The sequence below is a fragment of the Lissotriton helveticus genome, chromosome 1_1, assembly GCF_964261635.1.
Source record: "Lissotriton helveticus chromosome 1_1, aLisHel1.1, whole genome shotgun sequence".
NCBI classification, from domain to species: domain Eukaryota; kingdom Metazoa; phylum Chordata; class Amphibia; order Caudata; family Salamandridae; genus Lissotriton; species Lissotriton helveticus.
This window is the reverse complement of record NC_136057.1, coordinates 1555140692-1555165973: the sequence shown is the minus strand read 5'-3', so window position 1 is coordinate 1555165973 and position 25282 is coordinate 1555140692.

Below are 25282 nucleotides of genomic sequence, written 5' to 3'. Positions count from 1 at the left end.
CATATATAGTTAGGGATTAGCATTTAAAAAACCTTATTTTACTCACACAAAACCATTGAAATTCCATATATAGTTAGTTGTACTAACTATATATCACGCACCCGCAATCCACTGCTGATGATGTCACATATTACATCATTCATGACATGGTCAGTGACATCACTGATGACATCACTGATGACATCTCAAATGACATCACTGATGACATCACTGATGACATCTCAAATGACATCACTGATGACATCACTGATGACAAAATCCAGTGACTGTATTTTTCTGTAAAGTTAAAATATGTCTTACATATTTATGAATGAGTCGATGTATAAGTGTCTGGACGAAGGATTTAGTAGGTGCATGACTGAATGTATGAGTGAGTGATTAAATGTGTCTCACTGAGTGCATGGGTTAGTGACTAAACTGTCTTAATTTGTGCATCATTATGTCTGTTGTTCTGTAAACTGCTGCATGTGTTGATCAGTAGCTATATGAGTTACTATATGGGTTATTGATTGGTTGCCCAAGCATTTGTATGGGAGACTGAGTGTGTGTGTGGGTGGCTGGGAAGTGTATGACTCTGTGCATAGATGTATGGGTTCAAAAGTGCATGTTGGAAACAGCTGTATGGGCGGTTGACTGTGTGCATGACTGTATTGTTGAGTGAATAGATATCTCAGTGCTACATGTCAAATTAAGTACATATGTAAAATACAATACATGTGAGAGTTGACATATATAAATAACTGTGCATAAGAGCCAGTGAATGTGTGAGTGGCTGTATGGATCATTGTGAACTTGTATCCAGGATTGTATAAGTGAGTAAATATGTCTTAGTATATGTTTGAATAAGTAAGGTGTGTTTAACTGTATAGTTAAGGAAATGGAGGTGTGATTGATTGTTTGCATGACTGTCTAGGTGTGTGTGTAACTTCATGGATGAGTGACAATCTTTGAGTCTGTGTTTACACTGAGTGTATCTAAGGTTATATTAGAGTCTGAAGAGCTTCATCGTATTATCACATGAATGATGTCATCAGTGATGTCATCAGTAATGTCAAATGAGATGTCATCAGTGATGTCATCAGTGATGTCATTTGAGATGTCATCAGTGATGTCATCAGTGATGTCATTTGAGATGTCATCAGTGATGTCATCAGTGATGTCATTTGAGATGTCATCAGTGATGTCATCAGTGATGTCATTTGAGATGTCATCAGTGATGTCATCAGTGATGTCACTGACCATGTCATGAATGATGTAATATGTGACATCATCAGCAGTGGATTGCGGGTGCGTGATATATAGTTAGTACAACTAACTATATATGGAATTTCAATGGTTTTGTGTGAGTAAAATAAGGTTTTTTTAAATGCTAATCCCTAACTATATATGGTCTATAACCTATGGTTTTTTCAGTGAATTTTCAAGGTTTTGTAAATGCTAATTCCTAACTATATATGGTCTATAACCTATGGTTTTTTCAGTGAATATATATATATATATATTTATGTGGGTGCTCACTAACCTGATTGAATTTATTAACGGGCTAATCAACGATGTGCGTGTATTATGCCGGTGACATGCCGATACACGGCAATATCAGAAAATATGCACCGGCAATGGCGGCTCTTATATCCGATATGGTATGAAAGGAACTGTAAAATATATAGAATATTTATTGTTAACCATTTAGAAATGGCCGCCATATTCACATGCACTAATGTATTAGTCCGTTTTCAGTTACATTCTGATGACGTATATATAATGCGGTCAGGCGGTCAAAAACTGTAAACACTGACGAAGGACTTCGGCCCGAAACGCGTTTGTTACACCTTGTTTGTGGGCTAAATAAATCTTTGCCGCTTATCCCCCTGGAGTGGGTGTAACGTTTTCATAAACGGAAGCGAGTTGGAGCTACGATTTTTACCGCGAGTATCAGCGCGGGAATCTGCACCCGCCTGGGAGTGCCCTGGGATTGCTGATGCGAATCTGGAGCCTGGATATATATATATATATATATATATATATATATATATATATATATTCACTGAAAAAACCATAGGTTTCAAGCATGTTATATTTAGGAATTAGCATTTAAAAAACCTTATAAATTCACAGAAAAAACTATAGGTTTCACACATGTTATAGTTAGCTGGACATTTCACTCATACAAAACCATTGAAATTCCCCCGTTATAGTTAGTTCAGCTAATTATAACTCGCACGCCTGCAATGCACTGCTGATGACGTCACATATTACATCACTCATGACATGGTCAGCGACATCACTCATGGCATCACTGATGACATCTCAAATGACATCACTGATGACATCATCCAGTGAATGTGTGTCTTTCTGAAAAAGAAATATTTTTTATATATGTATATCTAAAGGTCGATGGAAAAATAAATGGGTAAATAAGTGTCTAAATGGATGTTGTTTTTTTTAAATTGGTTGTATAACTGACTTATTAAGTGTATCTTAGAGAATACATGGATTAACGAGTAATGTTTAAATATTTAAATATCTGTATTAGTGTCTCATTTTGAGTATAAGTGGCTGCATGGGTTGGTGAGTAGCTACATGAGTGTGTTTATGGGTTATTACTTTGTTTTTTGAGTATCAGTATGAGTGTCTATATAGTTCGGTGGGGGATATTACTTAGCGTATAGATGCATGAATGACTGACTTACTGTTTGTATGTGTTTTGAAGACAGCATGTGTACAGGACGGTATGGGTGGATGAGTGTGTGTATGGGTTTGTTAGTGAGTGAATGACTGTCTCAATAGTATCTTTATGAGTCACTACATAGGTTTTAAACTAGTATATGTGAGTATTGATGTATATAAGTGAGTATATGTGAGAGTGAGAGATTGGAAGAGTTCCTGTATAAATAAGTATGTGTTTCTATAAGTGATTGTTTAAGAGAGTAAGTATGTGTACGTTTCTGTAGAGGTAAGTGTAGTGGTGTGTGTATACCTGTATATGCAAGTAAATTGATGTTTGATAGTTTATTTGCATGTGTGAGTATGTGTGTGAATAACTGTATAGATGAGTATCAGTGTGTAACAGGATGTATAGGTGTATGAGTACATATAATGAGTGAGTACATGTATGAGTGACTATATAGAAATGTTGGTGAATGAGTGGATGTGTATGTAGATGTTGGAATTACCTAATAGGTTGTTGTAAATGGTATTGGTATCTCCATTTAAAAAAAAAATTAGTTTTTATTTTTGAATGTGTGCATCAAAGGTTATATTAGGGTGAGAGGAGGTCTGCCACTCTTTCACAAGGATGATGTCATCAAAACATGGCGCCTGCGTGCTAAGCGGTAGCGCGCATCCTCACAAGAAATCCCTTTTCTCCCGCCCCACATGATGTCGTTTGTAGCACGGATAGTGCTAGGAAGTAGCGGAGCAAGTACGCATTTGGGAAAATCTTCACATCTACCTGCTTGTTCGCCGTCTGTTTCGTGGATGTGCCTCGGGGTCGCAGTGCGGTCTCCACACCCCTCCTTCCTGCCGCGCTGGGAGCAAGCTGCCATGGAGCTGAGGCGCAGCTGCAAAGCGGCGACTTGCGGTCTCCTCCGGGGCAACACTGGCGGAGTCAGAACAAGCGGAGGCAGAATAAGCGGTATTCCAGCAATTAGCGCTTTTTTTCCAGCGGCTGCTTCAGCAGTGGAGGGGAGGCTCGAGGACCCGGAAGTTTCGGCGCTGACACAGGATGGCTCTGGACCAGGCGGTGTAGACGGTGAGAGTGGGGTCGTCAGTAAAAAGAGGTTGGAGGACGTGGTTCTGTCGGGGGAAAGAAATGAGAGTGGCCCCACTACTGCTAATAAGCGTATGGGCAAGAAGCAAACCCAAAAAAATAAAAGTAAAGGAGGTAAGGGCACTCAACGCCTACAGATTTCGCAGGCTCCACCAGTCGCGGTCGTAAGGGTTTTTTTTTTTTAAATTATTTTATTGATCAGTTTTATCTCATAAAATCAATAAGAACAGATTGTACATCAGTCATAAGCATTAAACATACAAATCTCAAAATTCCACAGGGAGATCCAAAAAGCAAAGCATATAATTAGTACAGCATCACAAATGCATCGCAAATATAAACGGACTAGTCAATTCATAGCAGGCGATAATAACATATATTAAGTTCAGAGCATGGCGTCCGAGACCGTTTTTTTCAAATCCGTGTTTTCACATAAGTACTCAGACAACGGTTCCCATATATCCGAGGGTTTAGAGACAGCTGGTAGTTCCTCAGCCCTTATCATAAAGTTATCTCTGCAGTAAGCAGCCTCCACCAACCAGTCCTGAAGCGCCAGAGCGCGTCTACTATCCCAGTGTATGGAAATTCTACGTTTCGCAAGTAATAGTAATATGGCCACGAGTTTCCTTCCCTTTGCCCGCAACGGCACATCAAGGCCAAGTAAGCACAATCTAGGAGTGCATGAAATGTTACAGGACATCATCTTCGCTAGATGGTTGGTAACTGCTATCCAGTACCGCTGCACTTTCTCACAGGACCACGCAAGGTGCGCAAAGTCTGCCTTGTCTGCCCCACATTGCCTACACTTTGCATCGTCTGGTAGTCTGATTTTAAAATTTTTTAGGGGAGTGTGATATACTTGATGGATATACTTATAATGAATAAGACGCAGGTTCCCATTTGGAGTGAGAAGTGTAATCAGTGTGCAACTAGCTGTCCAGTCTTCCTCTGTGAGGGGCGCAACCAGTAGTGCGGACCATTTGTCTCGCGCTTTAAGTGTGTCAGCCCCTATCTCTGACTGCGCCTGTCTGTATAATTTGGATATGATATGTGCATGGCTGGGTGAAGTTAATAGTAGTTGCAGTGAGTGTAGAGTAGGGGGTTCATCAGGAAAGGAGGGGTATAGCACCCGAGCGGCAGCTCGCAATCTATGGTATAGGAAGCGGAAGAGCAGCGTTTGGTTGCTTATGTACGATAAGTCATCATGTTTAATAAATGTGCCATTTGGATATAGGTCCCCCCGTGTTGACATGCCCACCTGTTCCAATATAGCCATATTGTTCTATTCCATTGTGACCGATAGTCTAGAGTGAGAGGCTAATGGGAGGCTTGGAGCATATATAGAGGTCTTGTGTGCCAGTTGACCAAGCCGCTCCCATGCTTGGGACGTGGTGCGTACAGTGTTTATCTCCTGCAATGTGAGGTGAGGTCTGGTATGTGACATGATACTGGTCAGCGGTATCAGATTAGCATCACCGTCTTCAACTGCTAGGTGTGGTAAGTACAACATTGGGTGGTGCCAGTAGTACGCGAAATGTGCCTGTGCGCACAGAAAGTAGAGATATACCTCCGGTACCGTGAAGCCCCGTGCTCTATAAGGGAGGGTGAGTGTTCGAAGACTTATTCTAGCTTGCTTCCCTGCACAAATTAATTTCTCGAAACCCGCACGAATTCTGGCAAAGACCGATGCAGGGGGAGTAATAGGTATGTTCACAAATAAATATAATGACTTTGGAAGTATCACCATTTTCAGCAAGGAGATCCGATCAGCAAGGGAGAGAGGGAGCGCTATCCACCTCTGTATCTGCGCTTCAATGCGGTCAATTGCAGTCCATAATTTTGTCTGATTACTAGCTCTGCGTCCCTATGTACCCAAATCCCTAAATGTTTAATTGGGTCATCTTGCCATATAAGAGGGAAGTCTAGCTATGGAGCTCTAGTGCTATCAGTTAAAAGAATCACGGCGGATTAACTCCAGTTTATATGCAGACCTGATTGTCTACTAAATTTCACGTACTCATAGAGCACAGGGGAGAGGTTATTCTCAGGGTCTCGGATGTATAGGACCATATCAGCAGCATAAAGTGATATACTGATGGGTCGTAGCTGTAATCTAAGCGCAGTATGGGCGTAGTTTTGACGTATTTTACAGGCTAGGGGTTCTAGTGGTATCGAGAAGAGATGGGGAGAGAGCAGACAGCCCTGCCGTGTGCCACGCTGGATAGACACTGAGTCTGATATGTACCCATTCACTTTAAATCGGGCTGTGGGATTTGTGTTTAGGAGGCTAATCCACGTTAACATTAGCAGAGGGAGACCGATCCTTCGTAAGATTGCAAACATGTAGGGCCACTCCACCGAATCAAAAGCTTTAGCCGCGTCCAGCAGCACTGCCACAGCTTGAAGGTCTGGGTTTAGTTGGTACACTAAGGCAAAGATCGTGCGCAAATTACGTGCGGTGGACCTGTCAGGGATGAAGCCCGATTGGTCGGGTAGAATAATCGTGGACATGAGTGGCTGCAATCTTGTGGCAATAATTTTTGCTAATATTTTAATGTCCGTGTTGAATAATGATAAGGGTCGGTATGACTCAGCCCTAGATGGATTTTTATCAGGTTTTAGAATCGCTACTATGAGTGCCTCTCTTAATATTTACGGGAGAGTGCCATTATTGTGGGCCTCATCATACATTTCGAGGAGATGGGGGATTATATCTTGTGCGTAGGCCTTATAGAATTCTCCAGTGAACCCATCAGGTCCTGGCTCCTTTCCGTTCGGTATGGCTTTAATGGCCGTCAGCATTTCCTCCTCCGTTATCGGCCTCGCCAGGTATTCGCGATGGGTATCTGAGAGCCACACTAGCGCTATGTCCTCAATATATTGTAAAATTTCAGGTTCCGGGCTGTGTGTTGTGTAGTGTAAAAATCGCCATATGTTTTAACAAACGTAGCCATAATCCCAGGGGTGTCGTAATGTATTTGTCCCTCATCATCCTCTATCTGCGTAACTATAAGGTGTCTGTACGTAATTTCTATGCCAAGATGCACCCCGGGCGCCCACCCTCACCTAGTTTGCGCGCCCTGTAGCGCCAAGATGTGTACCCTATTTCCTCCTCCGCTAGGTTGTTATATCGTGTAATCGCCTCCCGTATTGCCACCAATGCGGCTGCATCATGTGTGGATTCATAATCTTCCTCTAACTTTAGGATGTCATTCTCACAGTTCTGCAGTTGCGACCTTATGTCTTTCAATATCCCTGCGGTAGTGCCAAAACAGACCCCTCGTATTGTCGCATTGAAGGTCTCCCAGAGAGTACCCACACTTTTCACAGATTCTTTGTCATTAGCAAAAAAATCCTCTATTGCAGTATGTTATGTTATGTTATGTTATGTTATCCAAACTTATACCGCGCTCAGCTACCCCAGCAAAGGGGCGTCCCGGCGCTTTGCAAGGCACCCGAAACACAACACTGTTAAAAGGCCAGAGAAATGGAGTAACAAAGAACAGATTAAAATACACTACACAAATAAAATAGTCTTGATAGCCCGTCTAAACAGCAAGAGATCTTCAAGGGCCCGGATGTGAGGGGGGAGAGAGTTCCAGAACTTTGCCGCTAACACCCGAAAAGAGCGACCGCCAACTCTGCTCAGCCTGAAGCGCGGAACCGCGGCCAGGTTTTGGCCCAGGGATCTGAGGGTTCGTGAGGGTACATATGGCGTGCTTCCTTGTACAGAGGGTCTAGCAGCGCTGCAGCATTAAAGCGCCACATAAAGGGAGGCAGCATATATGTAGGGATAACTAATGTTAAAGTAACTGGCTTATGGTCTGATAGCGTTTTAGGTAAATGCAGCACATCAGTAGCCCAGGTGGATGCACGGTCTGTCAACAACCAATAATCAAGCCTCGACCAGCTGTTGTGTGCTGTGGAGGAGTGTGTGCTTTCCTGTAGGGTGATGTGTCGTTCCCTCCAGACATCGTGAAAGCTAAACTCAACAATGCTAGTAAGAAGGACTTCGGCAGCCCGCTTTAATGTTCAGCAGTATCATGGGAGCGGTCCAGCGTGTAGTTTAGGGCAACATTCATATCTCCACCCCAGATCCACTCTACTGGTGGTAGGTCCCGTATTTAGTAAATAGAGACATGTAAAAATCTGGGTCATCTACATTAGGTCCGTAAGCATTAACAACACCAACTCTGGTACCTTGTAGCGTGCGTCGCGGTCGTAGGGGTTGATATCAGATCAGAAGGTGCTTAAGGTGCTGACGGGGGTAGTTGGAGTCAGTCGCCCCAAAGCAAAGAGGGGGGTGTCAGAGCTAAAGATTGTAACAACTCAAAGAGAGGGGCAAAAAAGAACTGCGCGATAAATAACGCAGTACGCATTACTCTCTCCCTGAGTTCTTTCTTTAGGGTACTGCCCCAGGTCCTGAATATCCACCCCACAAGCTCCATCGGCCATACTGATCCGGGATTTTTTCTCTCCCCTCCTAGTAAGTCCTCTTATGAAAACCTTTCAATGTTTGAGGTCCTCCCAGCCCCCCTGGGCTCCCCTATAATTGCGGCTGAGCTCTCAGTACAGATCGATGGTTCGGCTAGCCTCCAGACCATATCAGTTGATCCTCGTTGCTCTGGGGAAGTTACCTCTCGACTCGGGGGCCCCCTGCTTCAACCCTCGCCCTCCCTACACTGCCTGTGTCAGAGGCTGACAGTTTTGGAGGGGCAAAGAAGTCAGTTGGAGTTTCGATTGAGGCCCTTCAAACATCTATGAAGGAGGATAGTAGAAATGGTTTTTTCGTCTCTGCAGAGAATCAAACTGAGATCAGGGCAGCCTGTGAAGTTCTCGAAAAGAAAGTGGATGGTCTTTATGAAAGGACGGAATCCTTGGAGGGTTCTGTGGAGGCACTTAAAGCAAACCTGGGGTCAGCTGAAGTAAAAATCCAAAATCTGCGAAGAGAGGGAGATGCTATGCGGGAGAGAGTGGAATCCTTAGAAAATTATTCGCTGAGGAATAATCTCCGGCTTCTGAAGGTTCCAGAGGGGAAAGAAGGGAGCGATATAAAGTCCTTTGTGGTTTCCCTACTAAAATAATCTTTAAATCTTGAGGAGCCGTCTGATATTTTGGAGAAAGACATCCAAAGGGGTGCATAGAGACTCCTTTCGATTAAACCCTGGCAGGGTTAAACCCAGGAAAATATTAGATAACTTCCTCACGTACACGTTAAAAGAAAAAAAAATTCTAAACTTGGCACTGAAATCCAAAACATTGGACGGTCCAGAGTTTCCTTTTGAAGTCCGCTCGGATCTTTCCAAGACCACCTTGGATCGGCAATGGGAACTTGGTCAAAGGATGGATAAATTCAGATCCCTGGGCGCTACCGTACAAATGAGATTTCCCGCGTATTTACGGATTATATTCAACAACAAAATACATAACATCAGATCCCCCCTTGAGGCTGATGACCTGTTGGAACCCTTAAGGGATCTTTCACGTGGGGGCAGTTCGATTGAAACATAATCCCGGCTATAGAGTACACTTCACTATCTTAAATATGTAATCTAAGCCCCTGTATCAAATAACAAGGTATTAATTTCCAACAGTGCTCTGATGCAGGTTTCTATACAGTAATCAATTCTGTATATATGGGAATTATATATAGTTAGCATAATGGTATAGTCTTTTAAGTTTAGCACATAAAAAAAAAATCTACCTTACACAGGGAAAAAAAGGGAGGAAAAGGGAGGGGAAAAAAGTATAAAAAAAAGGACTACACAAAGTGACTATTATAAGGTGCTAACAATAACAGTTAAAAAAAGGGACATACATATGGACTTGTAATACTTCTTGACTAAAGTTCAAACCTGGTTCCATCAGAACCATCTCAAACTTAACCCGAAAAAAACTGAAATCATACTGTTCTCCCCCAAAAACAAATCCCTTCCCATCGAACTCTGGATCAATGACATCAAAGCTCTTAACTGTTCACTCTCCACTTCTAATTCCGTTAAATCCCTAGGCATCAGTATTGACCAGAACCTCACTCTCATACCCCACATTAAAAATGCAGCAAAAAGTGCCCTTTTCACCCTTCTACAACTCAAGAAAATTAAACCATTGATACCAGCAGCCAACTTCAAGCTTGTTGTCCAATCGCTTGTCCTTTCTAGGATCGACTATGGTAACGCAACTCTGGCCGGCACACCTAAAATCCATCTTGCTCCGATCAAATCTGTCCTCAATCTAGCTGCAAGACTCATCTCCGACTGTAAAAAATGTGATCACATCTCCCCACCCTCAAGATCCTCAATTGGCTCCCAATAGAAGGAAGATCCACCTATAGGATCGCTTGCATCACACACAAAGCTCTCCACCAAAACACACCTTCTTACCTTTCAAACAAACTATACAAAGCAGGATGCTCCAGGTCCCTGAGAAGCACAAACTCCCTTGTCCTTATCCCTCCTAGACTCAAATGTCAACAGACCCAATCCTGTGCTTTCTCTGGCAACGCTCCTACAATTTGGTACTCTCTCCCCAAAGATCTTCGCTGCAACCCCTCTTACTCTCTGTTCAAAAAAGAACTCAAAGTACTTCTTCTCAACAAATACTGGGGTAAATAATGCTAGCTCTACAGATTACACTTTCATTATGTATTTTTGCTTTATTATGTATCTTTTCTTCCATTACGTATATTTGCCTTTTGTTTTTCTATTTCCCTCACAAACATTCGCTGATTCTCACCTCCATGTAAAGCGCTCTTGGGTCCAGCAGCGCTATATAAAACCTTTGAAATAAATAAATAAATAAATAAGTACAGCCAGGGCAGGGGGGGTTGTCAAAGGGCGCACATTCTGGCATACATCAGGCCAGTCTAAGTAGGGATGGGTTTTTCAGGGGGTGGGTGGAGGGTAGAGACACTTGGGGTGGTGGGGGTGAAAGTTTAAAAATTCCTCATATGCCAGCTCTCTTACAGTTTTTTTTAAGGTTTAGTATTGGTTATCATCAGGGTTTGAGCTATCAAGTTTAGAAGTCTTTTTCAACAAGGTCCAGGACGGAGCTAGGAATGTCTGATAAGGGGTGGGAGGGGATGGAGGAGAGGGATGAGTTGCTATGACGTTGCTTCAGTATTTATCCTGGAATGTCAATGGCCTGCGCATGAGGGGTAGAAGAGATCAAATCCTTCAATATCTGAGAGATTCCCCAGCGCAGGTCATTGCCAAACAGGAAACACATCTCCTCAAATTGGAGACCACTGATTTATTAAGAAAACAGAAATGGATTGACAAATTTGTGTGCACAGATCAAACCGCAAATATCAGAGGGATTGTCTTTATCTTCAAAAAACAGGCAAAGGCCCAAATAGTGGAGTATAAGGAGGATCACAGTGGGCGATGGCTCCTACTGAGAGTTTCGCTGGGCGGTCTGATGTGTTCTCTGGTGGGCTACTATGGGCCAAATCAGGATGACCCATCCTACTTAGATACTATTCAAAGCCACCTGGTAGCCTTCCAGGACCTTGTAATATGGGTTGGGGACTTCAATATTGTGCTGAGTCCTAAACTCGATAATCACCCAACTCCAGAGCCTGTGTATTTTCTAAATCTAGGCAATTGCTTGTGTCAATAATGGCACAGCTAGGGCTGGCAGATATATGGAGGGAAAGGGCAGGGGATAAAATGGGGGTCTCATTCCCGAATCTAAAATATAAGCACAAGTCAAGAATAGACTGCGCACTGTTTAGCTAAAGTCTTAAATATTCGTTGGAGGATATAGCATATCTCCAATCCCATCTCTCCAACCACTCGGCTATCCTTTTTAGCCTAAAATTTGGACAGCAGTCTAGACACGCCTCATGGTCCTTTGATCGCATCTTATTAGAGGAGGATGAAACTATTTTCCTTCAATCTGAGACTAAATATTTTCTCGAGGCTAATCTAGACTCTGCAAATATTTCTATCGTTTGGGATGCTTTGAAATCTTTTTGGAGAGGCTGCATTACTAGTAGAGCCTCTCATAGAAGAAGGGTATATAGGGAGAGTATTAATAGTCTTGAGGTGGAAATGAATCTTATTGAACGAAAGATCGGCGCTCACATAGGTTCAAATGAAGATCAAGAGAAGCTATTCTCATTGAAAAACCAACTTGAAATCATTCTACAAGAAAGGGTCGCTAGGAGATGGGAGGAGAGTAAAATCTCCCATTTTGAATTCGGAGAGGCAGCAGGCAAGATCCTCGCTTGGAAAATAAAATTAGATCAAGCGCAAAACTATATCAGAGTAATAAGGGTGGAGGGTGAATCAGCTCCCCGGATTTCAAATTCTGATATAGGGAGTGCATTCCAGGATTTCTTCCAGGCTATTTATAAGGAAGACATCAGTGAGGATTATTTAGCAAGAAATTCTTTTTTTTAAATATCTTTATTAGCATTTTCAGTGCAAAGCAATAGAACAGGCATGTCATTATTCCTCCACAGTTCCAAACCCAGAACCCCCCCACGGCCCCCAGTACCCCAAATCTCTGCTCACAAATGAATAACACAGTCAATATGGTTTCCACAGTAGTCCCGCAGGCCAAAAATGCAATATGGCAACCTTCAATCCAAGACCCTCGTGTCCCCCACATCCTTAGCACAGCAACATTCTCAGAGACCGCCATCCAGCCCATGATATTGGCGCCATTTCCCCCATACTCTCCCAAATTTTTTGGGGCATCCCGTGCTTTATACGTGACCCTCTCTGCTGCCATATACAAGTCCAGGCCACCGCGCCAGTCCTCTAGCCGCGGGCAGTCTGGGGCTCCCCACTTCCTGGCCACATCCCTCTTGGCCACCACTAAGGCCAGCAATAGGAAAATCAATTGTGGGCGGCTCACATCAACATCATTTGTCATTCCTAATAGGACCAACTTAGGGTCGGGCTGAATGGTAGTTTCCAGTACCGCCCCCAATTCACGGAGCACTTCACCCCAGAAAACCTGGATGTTCGGGCATGACCAGATAGTGTGGAAAAAGTCTCCCCTCTCAAACACACATCGCAAACAACAGGGGTCAGGCACCCTCCCAATTTTATGCAATCTCACCCTGTCAAAATATGTCCTGTGGAGCACCTTGAATTGTATCAGTCGTAAGCGAGATTTAATCGCTACTTCACGTGGATGCATTAAGACCGTTCCCCAATCTACCTCATCCATATCCCCCACTTCTCTCTCCCAAACCTCCCGCAATCTCACTAGCCCATTAGGCATATTATTCATTAACGTCCTGTAAGTGAGGGAGACCACCTTATGCGGGATCTGTTCCTGTAGGAGGCGACCCTCTAGCGGGGCATATTCCGGAAGTTGGCCCTCCAACACCGCCTCTGCCCTCCAGGCAGGTCTCAGTTGTGCATACCTAAAAGCCTGTGTGGAACCCAGACCATACTCCCTTCTCAGCTCCGCAAACGATTGTAGCTTTCCCCTCTTCCTTACGTCTCCCAGGGTAGTGATACCTATTGCATCCCAGGCCCCGAAGCTCCTCAGTTTATTCAGTTCCTTGAGCCAAGCACACTTCCACAGGGGAGTCTGACGAGTAGGTTTGCCCTGCCATCCCGTAGCCCTCGTTGCCTTAGCCCACGCCCCCAGAGTGACCCGCGTGGCCGGAAGCAGCCTGTCCCTACCCCTGTCCCCATACAAGTGCATAAATGTATGTGTGCCCATCGAATGCCGTTCCAGGGCATAAGTGGGGTGATGTGCAGTTGCATGTATCCATTTGTTTATTGGGGTCAAATGTTCTGCCCAATAGTAGGCTTCTAGGTTGGGCAGAGATATACCTCCATCATATTGATGCCTCTGCAAGGTAGACAATGCTACTCGGGCTGCTTCCCCAGCCACAGAAAGGCACGCACTTCCGCGTGCACATCACGGAAAACCTGTCTCCGGAGGGGGAAATATTCATTCTGGAGAGCATATAAACATTTTGGTAAAGTAATCATTTTGAACATGGCCGCTCGGCCCAGGAGCATCAGCGGGAGCAGCCTCCACCGTGCAGCGTCGTCCGAAAAGCTGGTCAACACTCTCTTAATATTCTTAATATAGGAGGGGGCACCGTCTGTGGTCACAAATATCCCTAAATACTTAAAGCCCTCCCTTGTCATCTGGAGCTTCTACGGAAGGACAGGCCAGCCCTCTCTGTCCCTGGGGTCATAAAGGACCAATTTGTGCCAGTTTATCTGATATCCCGCCCGGGCTCCATATCTAGCCAGCTCCGCGAACAGAGCTGGGATCGTAGTTTCCGGATGTGTAATGTAAAGAAGGATATCATCCGCATACAGGGATATTTTCTCATGTGTGGCGCTCCCCCTACCCAGGCCAAACCCTGTGATCCCCTCATTTTGGCAAATTGCACAAGCGAGTACTTCTATGGTCAGGGCGAGCAATAGAGGGGATAAAGAGCATCACTGCCTAGTGCCTCGTCTAACCGGAAAGTCCGTAGACAATACTCCATTTACCCTGACTCGTGTTCTGGGGTCCGTGTAGAGCAGACTTACCCATTTCCTAAACTTTGGTCCAAACCCAAACCTAATTAAAACCCCCTCCAGGAAGGGCCAGTGTACGGCGTCAAAAGCCTTTTCGGCGTCAAGGGACAGGAAAAAGTGGGGGTCCTCGCGGTCACAAACCTCCAGTAGCCAATTGTGGGTCCTTCTGAGATTATAACGAGTTGCCCTATCCGGGAGGAAGCCCGTCTGGTCCAAGTGAACCAGCCCGGAGATAACACCCCGGAGGCGAAGAGCCAAGAGTATCGCAAGGAGCTTGACCTCCACATTCAGTAGGGAGATGGGCATATAGGACGCGCAGTCCTCTGGAGGTCTGCCTTCTTTATAGATAGGGACAATCGTGGCTTGGCGGAGGTCCAATGGTAATTTACCCTCCTCCACAGCGTCTTCGAACAGGCCCAGCAGGTGACGAGCCAGCAGGTCCGCCGTCTTCTTGAAGAATTCCGCTGGGAAGCCATTGGGAACTAGAGATTTCCCCACCCGAAGCCTTGACAGTGCCTCTCTGACCTCCTCTAATGTAAAGTCCGCTTCCAGGCTACCTTGGTCCGCCTCTGCAGGTTCCGGGAGGTCCATAGGGGACATATACTGCAGCGCATCCTCTACCGACCCCAATGCTCTGGCCTCATAGAAGGCGCCATAATAGTCCGCGAAGGCAGCCGCTATCCGGTCGTCCGCCTGCACCCAATTTCCCAGGCCATCCTGCACGCTCTCTACCCACCGTGCATCCCGTTCCTTCCTGCTAAGCCACGCTAACAGCCTACCAGACTTCTCCCTGACATCATACAGGTGATGCAACGTCGCCAGGGCCTGCGCCTTCGCCTCGCCCGTCACTAGGTGCCTATACTGGCGTTGCGTATCCAACAATAGTCGAAGGATACCTGAGTCGCCCCCGGTGTGATATTGGCAATCCAGCGCCCGGATCCGCCCCTCAAGCGCAGTTACCTCCTCCTTTGCTTTCCACCTCTCACCTGCCACCCTATTCTGAGCCCTGTCCCGCTGAACCGCCTTAAGCACTTCCCAAAGGATCACCCGGGACCTCACCGAGCCTTAGTTTTCGGCTAAGTACACCTTCACGAAGGCCACGGACGATGTCCATATTGTGGAGATCCCAGGCCGCCAACCTCCACGTATGCGACTGCGGCTTCCCCCGGCCTTCCCCTATATCGGCTAAGAGAGGAGAGTGGTCCGATATGCCCCTCGCTTGGTAGTCGATCTTGTCTGTGACTTGCAGCATCCCCTAGTCATGAAGATATAATCCAACCTGGAGTAGACCCTGTGTACCCCAGAAAAGAAGGAGAACTCCGCCGCCTCTGGGTGTCGCCACCTCCACACATCCATGAGGCCCAGCGTTGCCATTGTCCTTGCTAGCAGTGTAGTAGTCGGTGGTCTGATCCCCCCTCCCGTCCTGTCCCTAACAGGGTCCATAACATCATTGAAATCTCCCCCTACGACTTGGATTGTGTCGGACGTTGCAAATAGGATTTCAATGTGCCCGCTTGCAATTTGGGTGGGGCGTAGACCGAAAGGAGCATGTAGTCTCGCCTCCTCCAGCGCCCCCTCACCCCCACGTATGTCCCCTGTGGGTCCACCCATGTCTGCGTAATGTGGAACGGAGGCTGCTTCCGGAAGAGGACTGCCACCCCCCTAGAGCCCGAAGTGAAACCTGCATGTGCCAGCGTCTGGTATTGCCCTCTAGCGAGGAAATTACAGTGAGTGCCCTGGAGGTGAGTTTCTTGCAATAGAACCGCATCTGCTTTCAGTCTCTTAATGTAATTATTTTCTAATCCCCTCTTTATCTTGCTGCCTAGGCCATTAACGTTCCACGTTAAAATCTTCAGCCTTCTGGGGGGTGGGTCTTCCCTTAGCGGAACTATCATCATCCCATCTCATCAAACTGTGTGCGGTGTCCCAAAGGAGCATGATGTGAACCCATAGAGTCAGAACCTCCGGAGTGACATGACATGCAAAAAACAGTTCCCCCCTCAAACTCCTCTCCCTCCCAGAGAGACTACAAATCAGACTCTCTCCCCACCTAACTCCCCAAAACTGGATGCAACTCCTCCCCTTCCCCACTCCCCCCACCCCACCTCCTCCCCCCGTCGGTCCCATTCCGGCCCAGTGGCACAAAGGGACTTGCCAGGAGAAAAGGGTCTGTCGCCCACCCTCAAAAACCCCCTTTAGAATTCCAACCCCAAAGAAAACTTGGAGCCGAATCCCCTTCTCAATTAGTCATTAACACCAATAGACAATGTTCTGTACAAAACAAAACATCAAAGGGATAATAAAAAAGGAAGGAAATGCAGGGAGGGCTATGCTAACTTGTGTGTAGTCCGGTCTCAAGCCTGCATCAGCCATGTCCCAGAAGTTCCCACTTCATGAATGTGAGTCTTGGAGATCGCCTGGGGATGCCGTGGCCCCTCCATCCGCTTCCTTCTCCAGCTCATTGATTGCCACCACAAGGGGATGCAGTGACGGAGTCCGTGCCTCCTCCTCGTCAGAGGAGTGTCCACCAATGTCCTCCTCCCCTTCAGACCTTGTATTCCGCGCCAGACAGCTGTATCTGGAGCCGGTGTGCTCACTCCGTACCGGTGAAGACAAGTTCCTCCGGGTCCTTCGGTTTGAGTTATGTGCCGGATAAGGGGTCGACTGCTGCCTTCTGGCGCCACGGGATCCCCTGGGCCTCTGAGATCTCTGCTACCTCCACTGTGCCCCCTTCGCCGGCCTACTCGGCCCAGCCTCTCCCCTGACCTCCAGGTCTCGTGGCAGTGGCCGCTCCTCCAGCCACTGCCAGGCGTTGTCCGGATGACTAAAGAAGTGCGACTTTCCCTGGAAAATAACTTTCAACTTCGCAGGGAAGAGGAGCATGTATTGCAGCCATAAGTCTGTGAGTCTCGCTTTTACTTGGTCATAGGAGCGCCGTTGTTTCTGGACCTCTTGACTGTAGTCCGGAAAGATCATGATGGACACATTCTCTAGTCTGATCTCCCCAAGTCTACGGGCCTCTCTCAAAATTGTGTCGCGGTCCGCAAAGTTCAAAAAGCGGGCTATCACGGGCCTCGGCCGGGCCCCCTCCGGTGGTCTCGCAAGTAATGCGCGATGCACCCTCTCTATGATGAAGCAATTAGAGAAGCGCGCCGTCGGGAAGGTTTTCAGGAGCCACGCGTGTAGAAAGGCCTCCATGTTGTTCCCTTCGATTCCTTCCCTAAAGCCCACAAAGCGGAGGTTGTTTCGGCGGGCCCTGTTTTCCGCATCGTCCACTTTCCACTGGAGGCTTTTATGAGAGGCCTGAAGTTCCGCCACGTCCTTCTCGAGCCCTTGGATGACATCCTCTGCTTCCCCCAGCCGAGTCTCAGCAGTAGTCACTCTCTCTGTCAGATTTCGGAAGTCCTGCCGCAATAGCGTCACCTCTGAGCCCACCTCTCTGATTTTTGACCTCATGGGCCGCTCGTGAGGCCTGAATGTCATCTCTTGAAGCTTGGATGGCCCCCATTAGCAAAGCCGTGTCTGAGCGTGGGGGAGCGGCGTCCACCTCCGCTGCTGGTGGGCCCGTGGCATACCTATCCAAGGGTCCCTTGCTTCGGAATCCGAGCCGGTGCTTCCCTCTTCCCAATCCTGGGTAGCTGTGGGGGGGCACTGTCCACCGCCCTGCAAAGCTGCAAGCACCGGCCCCTCAACTCGGGCCACCCAACACACCTCCACTCCTGGCCATCTCCGCTGGTGTAAGTTCAATGCCCACCGCCGGGCCTCCCAGTCGCTACCTCCGTCTAAACAGGGCCCAGCATGTCCCTCCTCAGTCCCCCGGCCCGGCCTCCAGTGAACATCCCCCCGTCAGGGCGCAGGTCGCAGCTGTGCACTGTCCAGGATTCCCAAACTGTGCTTGGGTCCCCGGCCGCCTCCCCAAGGTTTACAGTGCACTATATCACAGAGGAGTTGCGTGGCACCACCATTGTCTAGCACCCTCAGGGCCCGATCTCCCTCACACAACTCGCAGCTCCAGGGAGTGGGCAGGCCTCATCCATCACGGGTCTTCCTGCCCCGCAGCCCCACTCACCGGGCGCCATTGTCTAGCACCCTCAGGGCCCGATCTCCCTCACACAACTCGCAGCTCCAGGGAGTGGGCAGGCCTCATCCGTCACGGGCCTTCCTGCCCGCAGCCCCACTCACCGGACCCCGGTCCTCACCGGGTTGCGCAGGTCGCTCCGGCCCCAAACTCTGCTCGCGAGAGCCGACGGACTCTTCCAGGCCTCACAGCCTCGGTCTCAATTTGCCCATCCAGGTCCGGGCACGTCTTCTTCCCCCTCCGGGAGGCTGCCGTCCCGCAGGGCGCCGTCGTCGGGGGCCGCCACACAGGTCTCGTTGCTCTGCGAGTCCCTGTCACTCCAGGCAGAGGGGGGGGGAAGAGATGGCGGGGGGAAAGCAGAAGGCAGGGGGGCGTCCCGCTGATCTCGTTCGGCACGGCGCGGTCCCTCTCTCCACCGTGGAACACGCCGACTCTCACTTAATCCTCCCCTGACTCCCCCAGTCGATATCACCAGGAGAGGCGATCGTTCACCGGCTCCACCGGCAGTCCCAAGCTCGGTGGCCTCCCCCGCTCACCGCCAGCTATCTCAGCAGGCCCGTATGCAGCAGCGCTCTCCAGGCTTCATCCGAGGGCAGGCGCTATCTTGAGTCGGACACCAGCTACGCGCCAGGTCGTCCTCTACCTCCAGAGCTGCCGCCGGAGCAGCACACCGCATAATTTCTTTCCCACAGGCGCAGAGGAGCATCAGGTTGCGCTAAGTGGCGGTTATGGGACTTCTGGGCGCTAATAAATTGTCAGATCAGAGTCGGCTCGCCGGAGCTACCGGGAGACTCGACCTAGTCAGCCATGTTGCTAGCCACGCCTCTAGCAAGAAATTCTTGGCTTGAAAAAATTTCCATGCCTAGACTTTCATCTGAGCAAAGAAGGCGTTTGGAGGTAGAGATTTCGGAGGAAGAAGTGAGTAAGGTCATCGGACAATTTAAGCGAGGGAAGGCGGCTGGTCCCGATGGCCTACCGGGGGAACTTTATCGGGTTCTCAGTGAAGCTGTTATTCCAACTCTGGCGACTCTCTTTAATAGTATCCTCTTGAAGGGGGAGGATCCTCCAAATTCATGGAGTGATGCGACAATAGTTTTGATCCCCAAACCAGGGAAAGATCCGACAGAGTGTGGGTCTTATCACCCAATCTCACTCCTCAACATTGACTATAAAATCTTTGCCGCTTTGTTATGTCTAACAGGTTGGGGGGTGTAGTAGACTCAATTATACATCAAGACCAGAAAGGCTTTATAAAAGGGCGTCAATTAGCTGACCTTACGCATGATCTAGTCGGGCCATAGACATCACCTCTACTTTCTCTCTTCCTTTGGCCACCCTCACATGGTGGCCACCCACTTGTGGGACACCCCCGCGCCGCACGGCCACCAGCTGCTGCGTGTGCCCCTCCGCTGTGCCCTGCCTCGCTGCCTGTTTTGACTTTCATTTGTGCTTGCTTTGGTTTCTCTTATCTTTGCCCGTGTTTAGCGTTTTACCTGTAAATTGTGCTTGTATTTTTGTCTCCCCTAGTCTTTTGCCCGTGTTTAGCGTTTTACCTGTAAATTGTGCTTGTATTTTTGTCTCCCCTAGTCTTTTGCCCGTGTTTAGCGTTTTACCTGTAAATTGTGCTTGTATTTTTGTCTCCCCTAGTCTTTTGCCCGTGTTTAGCGTCTTTATCTGGAAATTGTGCTTGTTTCGCCGTCCCCTGTCCTGTTTCCCGCCTCCCTCGCCGCCCCCGCTTCCCGCCACCACTTCCGACCCCGCCCCTTTTTTCCTTGTGTTCCCTCCCCGCTCCCGCCTCCCAGCTGACCCGCCCACCCGCGCACTTGGCCTTAAATGGCGACCGTGCGACACAGGTAAGTGTGACCCACTTGTGGGACACCCCCGCGCCGCACGGCCACCAGCTGCTGCGTGTGCCCCTCCGCTGTGCCCTGCCTCGCTGCCTGTTTTGACTTTCATTTGTGCTTGCTTTGGTTTCTCTTATCTTTGCCCGTGTTTAGCGTTTTACCTGTAAATTGTGCTTGTATTTTTGTCTCCCCTAGTCTTTTGCCCGTGTTTAGCGTTTTACCTGTAAATTGTGCTTGTATTTTTGTCTCCCCTAGTCTTTTGCCCGTGTTTAGCGTTTTACCTGTAAATTGTGCTTGTATTTTTGTCTCCCCTAGTCTTTTGCCCGTGTTTAGCGTCTTTATCTGGAAATTGTGCTTGTTTCGCCGTCCCCTGTCCTGTTTCCCGCCTCCCTCGCCGCCCCCGCTTCCCGCCACCACTTCCGACCCCGCCCCTTTTTTCCTTGTGTTCCCTCCCCGCTCCCGCCTCCCAGCTGACCCGCCCACCCGCGCACTTCGCCTTAAATGGCGACCGTGCGAACGCGCAGCGTTGACGCGCAGCGGGCGCGCCGATTGTGCGCCGAAGGCGCGCCAAAGGTAAGCCCGTCTGCGCCCGTCCGCGACCGGATCGCGACCAGCGCCAGGACCCCTGGCTCCCACCGACGGAAGCCGACCCGACGAACCTACAGCGCCGCCGACCTCATCGCACTCAACACCGGCCACATCCCAGGATGTCACCGAGCCGCCCCGAAGCACACCCACGGACCCTTCAGCTGCCACGCCTGCAAGTTCACCTGCATCCGGACCTTCCCTGCACCCGCCAAGCCGAACTCCAGCAGCAACCACCTCAAGTGTATCCTGCTCAACACCCGCTCCGTCCACAGACACGCCGTAGAACTCTGGAACCTGCTCGACACCACCGCCCCCGACGTTGCCTTCCTCACCGAGACCTGGATGAACGCCTCCTCAGCCCCAGACATCGCCATCGCCATCCCGGAGGGCTACAAGATCATCCGGAGGGACCGCGACAACCAGACTGGAGGAGGCATCGCCATCATCCACAGAGACACCATCCGCATCACGACCAACACCGATGACACCCTTACCACCGCTGAACACCTGCACTTCCAGATCCACACCAACCCGAAGACCACCCTCAGAGGCACCCTGATCTACCGACCCCCGGGACCACGCACACGATTCAGCGAGGACATCGCCGACTTCGTCAGCCCGCACGCTCTCCCCTCCGCCGACTACATCCTCCTGGGGGACCTCAACTTCCACCTGGAGAACAACAACGACCGCAACACCATCAGCCTGCTCGACAACCTCGACAACCTCGGACTCAAGCAACTGGTGACCACCCCCACCCACCTCGCCGGACACACACTCGACGCCGTCTTCTCATCCAGCAAAGACATCACCTTCAGCCACGCAACAGGACTCCACTGGACGGACCACAGCTGCGTCCACTTCACCTTCAGAAGAACGACGACCCACCACCACCAGCAACAGGTTGCCCGAAGAAGCTGGAACAAGATCACAGCCGACCAGCTCACCGCTTCCCTGAGCCAGCACCCTCCCGCCAACTCAGCGAACCCCAGCCAGGCCGCCGACAATCTCACGAAGTGGATCAACGACTGCGCGGACGAACTCGCCCCTCTGAGAACCCCACCCAGCAGATCCTGCAGCAGAAAAACAACATGGTTCACCGACGAACTCAAGAGCTCCAAGAAGAACTGTCGAGCCCTCGAGAAAGCCTGGAGAAGGGAACCAACGACGGACAACATGACCACCCTCAAGCTCGCCACCCGGAAACACCACCAACTGATCCGCGCCACCAAGAAAAATACATACAAGGACCGGCTGGACAACAACGCACACAACTGCAAGGAACTCTTCAACATCGTGAAAGAGCTATCCAACCCCAACGCCGGAAACAATGACATCACCCCGTCGCAAGAACTCTGCAACTCCCTCGCGTCCTACTTCCACAACAAGATCACGGACATACACAACAGCTTCAACAACCAACCAACGCAAGCCACAACCGCAACAACGCCACCCACCACCACCACCCTCCGCACCTGGACCCCGATCAGCACCGAAGACTCCATCCGCACCATGAACTCCATCCATTCCGGATCTCCGACTGACCCCTGCCCTCACCACGTCTTCAACAAAGCCGACGCTGTCCTCGCACCCCACCTGCGGGACATCATCAACACCTCCTTCGACACCGCCACCTTCCCTGAGAGCTGGAAGCACGCCGAACTCAGCGCTCTCCTCAAGAAACCCACAGCAGACCCCACCGACCTCAAGAACTACCGTCCCATCTCGCTCCTCCCGTTCCCGGCCAAAGTCATCGAGAAGACCGTCAACAAACAGCTGGCCGCCTTCCTCGAGACGAATGGATCCCTCGACCCCTCACAGTCGGGCTTCCGAGCGAACCACAGCACCGAGACCGCCCTCATCGCCGCCACCGACGACCTTCGAACTCTGATGGACAACGGAGAAACAGCGGCCCTCATCCTCCTGGACCTCTCCGCGGCTTTCGACACTGTCTGCCACCGCACCCTAGTACAGCGCCTCAGCAACATCGGAATCCAGGAGAAGGCACTGGAATGGATCACCTCCTTCCTCGACGGAAGAACACAGAGAGTCCGCCTACCACCGTACAAGTCAGAGGCCACCAAAGTCATCTGCGGCGTCCCTCAAGGATCCTCACTGAGCCCCACCCTCTTCAACGTCTACATGAGCCCCCTCGCGACCATCGCACGCCAACACAACCTCAACATAATCTCCTACGCTGACGACACCCAGCTGATCCTCTCCCTGACCAACGACCCCGCCACCGCCAGAGCCAACCTGCACGAAGGGATGAGAGACGTAGCCGAATGGATGACGACCAGCCGCCTGAAACTGAACTCGGACAAGACGGAGGTCCTCATCCTGGGCTCCTCGCCCTCCGCCTGGGACGACTCCTGGTGGCCCCCCGCCCTGGGCACCGCACCCAAACCGACGGACCACGCACGCAACCTGGGCTTCATCCTGGACTCCTCCCTCTCCATGACCAGACAAGTCAACGCCGTCTCCTCGTCATGCTTCAACATCCTGCGCATGCTACGTAAGATCTTCCGGTGGATCCCCACCGAGACGAGGAAGACGGTCACCCAAGCCCTCGTCACCAGCCGACTGGACTACGGCAACGCCCTCTACGCCGGAACCACTGCCAAACTCCAGAAGAGACTCCAGCGGATCCAGAACGCCTCGGCGAGACTCATCCTCGACATCCCCCGACGCAGCCACATCTCCGGACACCTGAGAGATCTGCACTGGCGCCCGGTCAACAAGAGAATCACCTTCCGTCTCCTCACCCACGCGCACAAAGCCCTACACGACCAAGGCCCGAGCTACCTCAACAACCGGATCAACTTCTACACTCCCAAGCGCCTCCTCAGATCAACCAACCACGCCCTCGCCGCCGTCCCCCGCATCCGAAGAGCGACAACAGGAGGAAGATCCTTCTCCTACCTGGCCGCCAAGACCTGGAACTCACTTCCGACCTATCTGCGCCTGACCCAAGACCACCTCTCCTTCAGGAAGAAGCTCAAGACCTGGCTGTTCGAGCAGTAATGGCACCCCCCCCCCCCACCCAGCGCCTTGAGACCCTACGGGTGAGTAGTGCGCTCTACAAATGACCTGATTGATTGATTGATTGATGGAACCAAGGCCTTTGATAGGGTGAACTGGGCTTATCTGGCTGCGGTCATGAAAAAACTCAATCTAGGTGACAGTTTCTGTCGAGTAATAGCACTCATGTATAAGGCCCCAACAGCTATATTGCTTGTTAACAACGTTTTGACGGAGGCCTTCAAAATTACCAGGGGCACAAGGCAGGGCTGCCCGCTTTCCCCCCTCCTCTTCAGCCTTTATATCAAGCCTTTTGCTCAGGTTCTTAGAGAGGAGTCTAATATTCCCTCTTTTAAATTTGGAGGGTGGGAAAGGCAGGTAGCCCTCTATGCAGACGACATTCTTATTTTTACATCTGACCCTGACCTAGCGTTTCCTACAGTTATTAAGAGGGCGGAGGAGTTTGGCAAGGACTCGGGTTACGAAGTAAACGCAAATAAAACTAAAATTATGGCCTGGAACATCACTAATACACAACTCGACGTGGCTTCCTCCATGCGATATCTCGGAATTAGAATTATCCAGGAGGTTGGCAAAATGGCAGAAAACAACATAGATCGGGTCTCTAAAGAATGTCAGAAACAGTTAAATTCTTGGGCCTACCTCCCCTTATCCATCTTAGGGAGGATACATTTAGTGAAGATGTCTATTCTCCCTAAATATACATTCCTCTTTAATACCATCCCCTTGGCTTTTGACACTAAACAGCTAGATAAATGTCAACGGGAGATTAATCCCTTCATTTGGAAATATAGAGCCACTAGATTAGCGTGGAAGAAGTTAAGGCGGAGGAGGGAAAAAGGAGGGCTGGCACTACCTGACCGGCAATATTACGCATGGTCCTTTCAGCTCTCGCACTCTAGAATGCTTTTGAAAACACCCTCTAATACATCTAGAGGAGGAATGTTTTGGGCCATGCTAGAAGGTGCTGATCTACCAACTGACGGTTTCCTGTTTAAGTTAGGGGACCAAAACTTTTTCAAAAAAGTAAAATTTTAAATTCTACAATCTTTGGCTTGAGCTTGGTCATTAATCAGAAAGAAAATAGGGCTTTGATACTTTTCAAATCTTGCGCCTTAGTGGAACTCTCTAGGTACAACATCTTGTCTTCAGGACAGTCTGGCGATTCCCGTGAAGAACGCAGGGATTTTGAGGTGGGGAGACTTGCTGGCAGGGGACTTAATGTTGTCTTGGGAAGAGTTACGGGAGAGAGTAGGCCCCGGCCTATCGAGGTTTAAACATATGCAGCTTAATAGTTGGGCTCTGGCCCTGTGTAGAAAGTGTGTCCCCCTGGGGAAAGTTAGTAACTTGGAAAATCAGCTGGTGGTAAGGCCAGGGCTTACCACCAGAAAGAGGTTTCACTTTGGTATTGGATGATTTTGGAGGAGATAGATGGGAATTTCAAACTCCCCGATAA